Genomic DNA, 7066 nt, shown 5'->3' on the forward strand with positions numbered 1-7066 from the left:
GGAACTCAGTGGACAGCAGACTGACAATAGGGCAAATATACAGGAACCAATCCTTGCATATGAGATTTAGAACTGCACAAAATACAATTAGAACTGCACATTTTGTGTAGAACTGCACGTTACAAAAACGCTGATCTAAAAAAGTAGAGCTGGTAGAGAAAAACTGATTTTATATTTAGATTCAGCGCCTTAAATATAACTAAAATTAGTTCTAAAATCCTAGACAAAAAAAAAAAATTTTTGTAGGCCTGTGTTATTATTTTAAATTTTTGTGCTGGAAATACTTAGATCAGAAGATGAAGGAAAATGCCAAATTTTCCAAAAGTGGTCTGAATTCTGCTACGCCATTCTGTTTAATTATGAATGAGAGGATTTGGAGATAAATGGCTTGTAATAAAATGCAAGAATGAAATATTATAACAGACATATGAAATTAAATAAGCAGAATTTCTGGAATATAAAGATACTCGTGAGGTTCGATGTTCTTCTGACAGTGACTATGCAAGGTATATCATCTGGATGATATTGTGCAGTCTGGCATAAGTTTAACAATGTTTCAAAGGAACACTGGTACACTTCTACCAGACTACATGGTGTTACATCAAAGAAAACAGTACTTTCCACTGACACTCCCAAAATAAACATAAATTATATAAAAGCAAGAGAAGAGCATTTTGATTAAAACAGCATTATCTTATACACATAAGCAATAACTGGATGTTTCTGATGATGTCCTTTGCTTCACTTTCACTTTCACTTTATTTTAAATTCCATAGATCCCTTTCAAGTCACGCTTGCCATAGGATATAAAACATGTCAAAATACATAAACACATACGTAAAAACAATGAACCCATCAACATGCAATACAGTCACAATACAAAATTTGTACATAAAAATAGTCAGATATGATTAAATTTATGCAGATATATGATTATCGTTGTCACCATCATAAATTAATACAAAAGACCTATCTATATAAATAAAAATGTAAATATTCGTTTGTTACCCCTCGAAAATCTCCGAAAGTTCTTCACCGGTTGCTTCGAAATTTTGACACAACGTTGCATTCAAATACGCGCGTGTTTTATATACCTACTAGCTGTACGCGGTCACGCGTGAATCCGGAAAGTATCCTTCCATGGAAACGCAATAACAGTTGCATAGGAATTGCCGAAACAACAAACGCGTTTCCCCGGAGATTAAAGGATAAGAGTTTCCGTTGCGTAACAACGGATGAAACCGGAAAGTATACTTCCATGGAAACGCAATAACAGTGGGCCGTTGCATAGGAATTGCCGAAACAACAAACGCGTTTCCCCGGAGATGAGAGGATAAGAGTTTCCGTTGCGCAACAACGGATGAAACCAAACACTTCTACAAGGTGTTCTGTGCTAGCATTTCCTAAGCAAAGATGAAACTAACTCTTCGATAAGGTATACCCTATCCCATCCGAATGCTGGCTATATGTATAAGAGAGTGTAGCTCCGGAGACTGTTCAGTATCACGAGTGTCTCGAGTATCACGAGGTCACAAGTATCACAAGAGATTCCGAGTGAAATCGCAGCACAGATCCTGAGTTTGCACTCAGAGAATTGGATTCGACTGTGGCAGCGTTTCCCCGGTGATGGACAACAGAAGGCTCATTGTATAACATCCGCCGAGTTATAAATAGTCCAGCTTGGACAAGAAGCAGTCAGGCCAAGGCCTTCAGAACATTCATTAGAGTGTATTCCCTTTTCAAAAGTGAGCGATTGAGCGCTAACATTAAACTGACCCTCCATAAAGCTCTTATTATATCCGTAATGACTTATGCTAGTCCCGCCTGGGAGTTTGCGGCAGACACTCATCTAGTGAAATTGCAGCGCCTGCAAAACAAAGTTCTCTGCACGATTGACAATTTTCCGGTCCGCAATTTGCACATGGCATTCAAAATCCCGTACGTATATGATTACTTAACAAAATTATGCAGGCAACAAGCAGAACTCATACAAATTCATGATAATGAGAATGTTTGCAACATCGGACAAGGCGAAGCCCGACACAGAAAGAATAAGAGGCTTAAACTTGGCGGCGGTCAGGCATACGACCGTTCAAGTGACTAGACTGCCGTGGTAGCTAATACTACTAGGAAATATATATAAAAGGGCATAATCTGCTGTACCTAGCCTGGACTGGCAGAGGCCGTGTATATATTGTACATTTAAATAAGAAATAAGTGTGTATTGTAAATATGTGTAAATACAGACAGTGGACTTAGTAATACAGACTGACTAACAAATGAGAGACCCGACCCCTCGTCAGAGATGGCGCTACACATGGACAAGACAGTAACTTTCATTCAAAGCTGGGGCTCGACACCAAGACAGACAGACTGACTGACCGTCAGTTGCAACGTGACTCTGACTCTGAGAAGCAGTCAGCCTCGGGGCAGATGCCGAGGGATACAGAAGAGAGTGTGGAAGTACCCGCCGAAGGAGTCAGTCTTGGGATAGCTACCGCCGAATATAAACAGTTTCAATTTATTTTCATTTTGATTTAATTATTTCGTGTGACATTGCGTTGGAATTGGGCTGTGTCGTTTACCATAGCGTTCATTTCGTTGAGTATATTTTATTTTTAATTGTTCTTCATTTCGTTTTCCTAATTGTTTTCCTTATTTTTCAGTGCAATTGGTGGTGGGATTGAGCTGTGTCGATTGATCTGCGTTTGAATTGAAATATTTCGTTAGACTGAGCCACAGCAACGCGTGGCCGGGTACAGCTAGTTCATAATATAGAAGTCTGATGCAATTATTTCCATCACATAACTACAAATACTTAATTTAACAGTCCAAATATAGTACCTTTAATCGGGATTTAAAAATTAGAATATCCAATAAAAATTCAGTGTATACAATCAGTCATTTCATAGCAAGAACCTTAAAATTTGAAAACTATTTATTAACATATTCCTCTACAGCAAGGATCTCCAAACTATGGCCCGCGAAAGAATTGTGAAGAAATACGCCAATTGAACTAATTTTCCAATGAGTACTGGTAAAGAAAATATTTCCTCATAGATTTCAAATTCATTAATTAAGATTGTGTTAAAAATATATTGATATTCCATATTATGTTAATATTAATATTATTCACAATTTTAGATTTGAAAGAAAAATTCGGAAGCGATTTGCTGATGTGGATGTCAGTGCTCAGGAAATTAGATTGTTTCAGAATCCGTTTGACTGTGATGCTGCAGATGTCCCAAGTCAAATTCAAATGGAAATTATTGAACTTCAGGAAAATTATCATATTAAAGACGAATACAAGGAAGGAAATTTGATCTAATTTTATAAATTTCTGAGTTCTGCGCAATTTCCAAATTTAAAGAAATTTGCTTGTAAATTTATTTCTATTTTTGGGACGACATATCTGTGTGAACAAACTTTTTCCAGATGAAGTAGATCAAGTCAAAATACAGGGCAAATTTATTTGATGAACATATAAAGTCGCTACTTGTGATTAGAGTTTCAAAATTTGAAAATTAATTTAATCAGATTTTAAGAATGCAAAAAGAGTTTCATCATTCACATTAATTGTTTTATCATAATTTCTCATGCAAATATGAGTGTTTGCTGCTACTCTCTGTTGTCATTAATATACTATAATTTATTCTCATGTACTTTGTGTATAGTTCATGAAATTCTGTGCTTTCAATAAAACTTATATACCTAGAGTTATTAATTTCTCATTTTATCCAGCCCATTGAAAGTGCTGAATTACCTAATGTGGCCTGCGTTTCGAAAAGTTTGGAGATCCCTGCTCTACAGGATAAAAGGAAATGAGCTGTGAGTAAACCATTCATGACCATCTTAATTGTATACAGCCATATGTTATTTAAAACAGATGGTCAATTACAGTACCATACTACCATAAAATTTATACCATTAAGCGCCGAGCGACTAGGCAGTGGGTAATACATCATGTGTAAAGTCAACCTAACAAACAATTCAAGAGAATATCTGGATTACAAAACTTTATCTTCTTTATATTGAAAGTATTCATGTATAGAGTAAAAAGAATATGATATAAAAACCTCTTTAATGTATATTTAAAGCTTTCCTCATCATTGACCAAAATCTTTATTGATCGTGGAAGATGATTGAACACTTCAGTAACTGTTCTATAAGCTCCTTTATCAAATTTTGAAATACTCACATAGGTACTTGTAAATTACCAAGGTTTAGTGTTCGTTATGATTCTAATAATTTTCTTTTACAAGAAGACACTATCCTGGCATGTGAGGAAGCACCCCAGAAGATTATACCATAACTCATGATGGAGTGTACATAAGCAAAGTAGATTGGCCTTAACATTGCAAATGATACAATGTGTTTTATATTTCGCTATGCATAGCACGCAGAGGATAATCTACTGATCACTAGGTCAATATGCTGTTTCCAAGATAATACATCATCAAAAATCAAACCAAGAAACTTATTATTTATTACTATTCTTGGAGGGGTTGGGTTTACCCATGCACCGCGACTAATAGTCTATTGTACGTCCCCCTTTGATATTCTACCAGTCGCCATACCCTTCCGATACTGGTGCTCGCTATCAGCCCTGTTCAGCCAGCGAGGCTGGCAGTGGTACCCGATACTTCCCCATCTACCGGAGGCATTGGAAACTACTTGGGCGGGAAACTTTNCAATTTTACTCAGAGGTCTCCTAGAGACATGAGGATCTTTCACGTGCCGTAAATCTACGACACGGGACCCACGGCTTAAAGTCCCTCCCGGAGGACTTGTTCCCTGAATTTTTCCGACCTTAAAATTTCCACGACCTCCTCCGGGTTTGAACCCGCGTACCTTCAGTCATGAGGGACCAAGGAACTTAGTTTCTGTTACACTGGAGATGTTTTTCTGATCATAATTCATTTGTATCGTTGTGTTACAATTCATAGACCGAAACTCTAAATATTGAGTTTTATTGACATCTAAGGCAAGTAAATTAACATTAAACCAAGTGTTTATATCTTTAAATGTTTGGTTATGATTTTTTTCAAAGTTTACATTATTAGTATCAGTAATTATAATACTGGTGTCATCAGCTTATAGAACCATGTTATTATCCATATTTAATATTTTAGGTAAATTGTTACTATTGTATTATTGTAAATTGTATTGTTACTGTCAGTTATATGGCCCAAAACAACTCTCTGATGTCTACCAGTTAGGTAAGATTTAATTAGTGTTTTAAATATACCTTATATTCCATACAATTCCAGTTCATCCAACAAAATTTTGTGATTTGCACAATCAAATGCCTTTTGCAGGTCATAAAAATACCTCCTACATTCTGGCTGTGAGAATACTATTAATCAATGAAAATTCCGCCGTCTTTGCTGGAACCATAGGACACAATGTGACACCTTCTGTAATTAAAAATCCATTGTGTTCATGTCAAAATGTGTTTAGATGATAACATAATGAATTACATAAGAAAATTTTGTCTTTCACACTTTCCAAGTTCATTAGTGCATGCTGTGGAAATATACAATTTTGTAACTATTTTATATGATATAAATCTAATTTAGTGCTATGAAGAGGTCAGGTAAATATAAAGTATCTACCATATTTCATACTGATTATGTCTGACAGTAATTCAGACCACGTTTGTATGCAAGCTTTGAACTAAAAGTTGGAATGAAAGTAAATGAAAACACTATATTCCACTGATGATATCTGAAAGCCTATGAACTACGTACTTTAAAATCATGCATTTATGTTAATCCAGAACAGTAATAACTACTATTCACCAGTCCAAAGAGACAGAGTTATTTTGCATTATTCAACGCTGCAAAACCTCTGTGATAATCATACCGGTCTCGGCATTGTATCATTGGCAGTGGAGTAATTTGTAACTGCCCTTCAACTATGCCAATGAGCACTAACATGGAGGTGAGACTAAACATATATATATATANATTGAAGTTGCGATTTAACCTTTTAATTGTTAGCAGAAGTAGGAATGTATTTCTGAGTTTCCCACCAGACTATAGCAAAACATGTACATTAAGTTTGTGAAATAGAGACTGCTTTAACAAGTGCTATTATTCCAGTTATTTTTGTTTCTGTCAAGTTAGGTTCCTAGAATTGTGGAAACTAGAAATAGGGCTTATTTCTTAAAAATAATGGCCGGGCATCATTATCATGTATCAACAGTTTAATGTAAATGTGTTATGACCTGCAACTATCCAAGGAATATATTTCGACATGTTGCGCAATGGAGGACAACCTCTCCATCCCCAGCAGTACGTGGAGGCATCGTCCTCCATTGCGCAACATGTCACAATATTATCACTGGCGTGGTATGGACTGTATTCATCTGGCTGAGGACAGGCACTAATGGCAGGCTTGTGTGAAATTGTCAGTGAATATTTTGGTTCCATAAAATGTTTGGAAATTCTTGAATAATTGAGTGATTGTTTGCTCCACCTCTTCACCCTCTTCCATCAGAGCAAAATGGCAGAGCCCCATTTAGGTTTATCTGTAGTGGTATGGTGGTTCGGACTCAGTGCTGCCCGGAACAGTGTCAAAGAAAGTAGCATCCCTTACCTTTCTGGCAGGGATCGCACTCTGGCCATCCATGTCATAGTTAACTTCAATAGCCGAAACAGCAGGTTGGCACCCCAGAGGGCAACAGTCTTCATGACAGTACAGCTGTTGGTTGAGGTAATGAGCTACAAGCCGGAAGGTCATGGATTGAATCCCGATGAGGTCATTAGATTAGTCCCGACAAAGGGCAAGAAGGCGACAGTTCCTCTGCGGTCATCAGGTTGATTGCTGTTGGGTTGGCGGTTGAGGGCCCTCTGGATCTGCCGGTCGTTATAGCCATTGCGCTTGAAGATGTCCTTCAGGAACTCCAACTCCGCACGCAGACTCTCTTGATCGCACAGAGCTCTGGCCCTATGTACCAGTGTGGACAGAGCTGCCTGTTTACTGGAAGGGTGATGATGGGACTTGGCATTGAGATACAGGTTTGTGTGTGTGGGTTTGCGGTATACTGTATGGCCTAGAGAGC

This window comes from Cryptotermes secundus, unplaced genomic scaffold, assembly GCF_002891405.2.
Source record: "Cryptotermes secundus unplaced genomic scaffold, Csec_1.0 scaffold1232, whole genome shotgun sequence".
NCBI classification, from domain to species: domain Eukaryota; kingdom Metazoa; phylum Arthropoda; class Insecta; order Blattodea; family Kalotermitidae; genus Cryptotermes; species Cryptotermes secundus.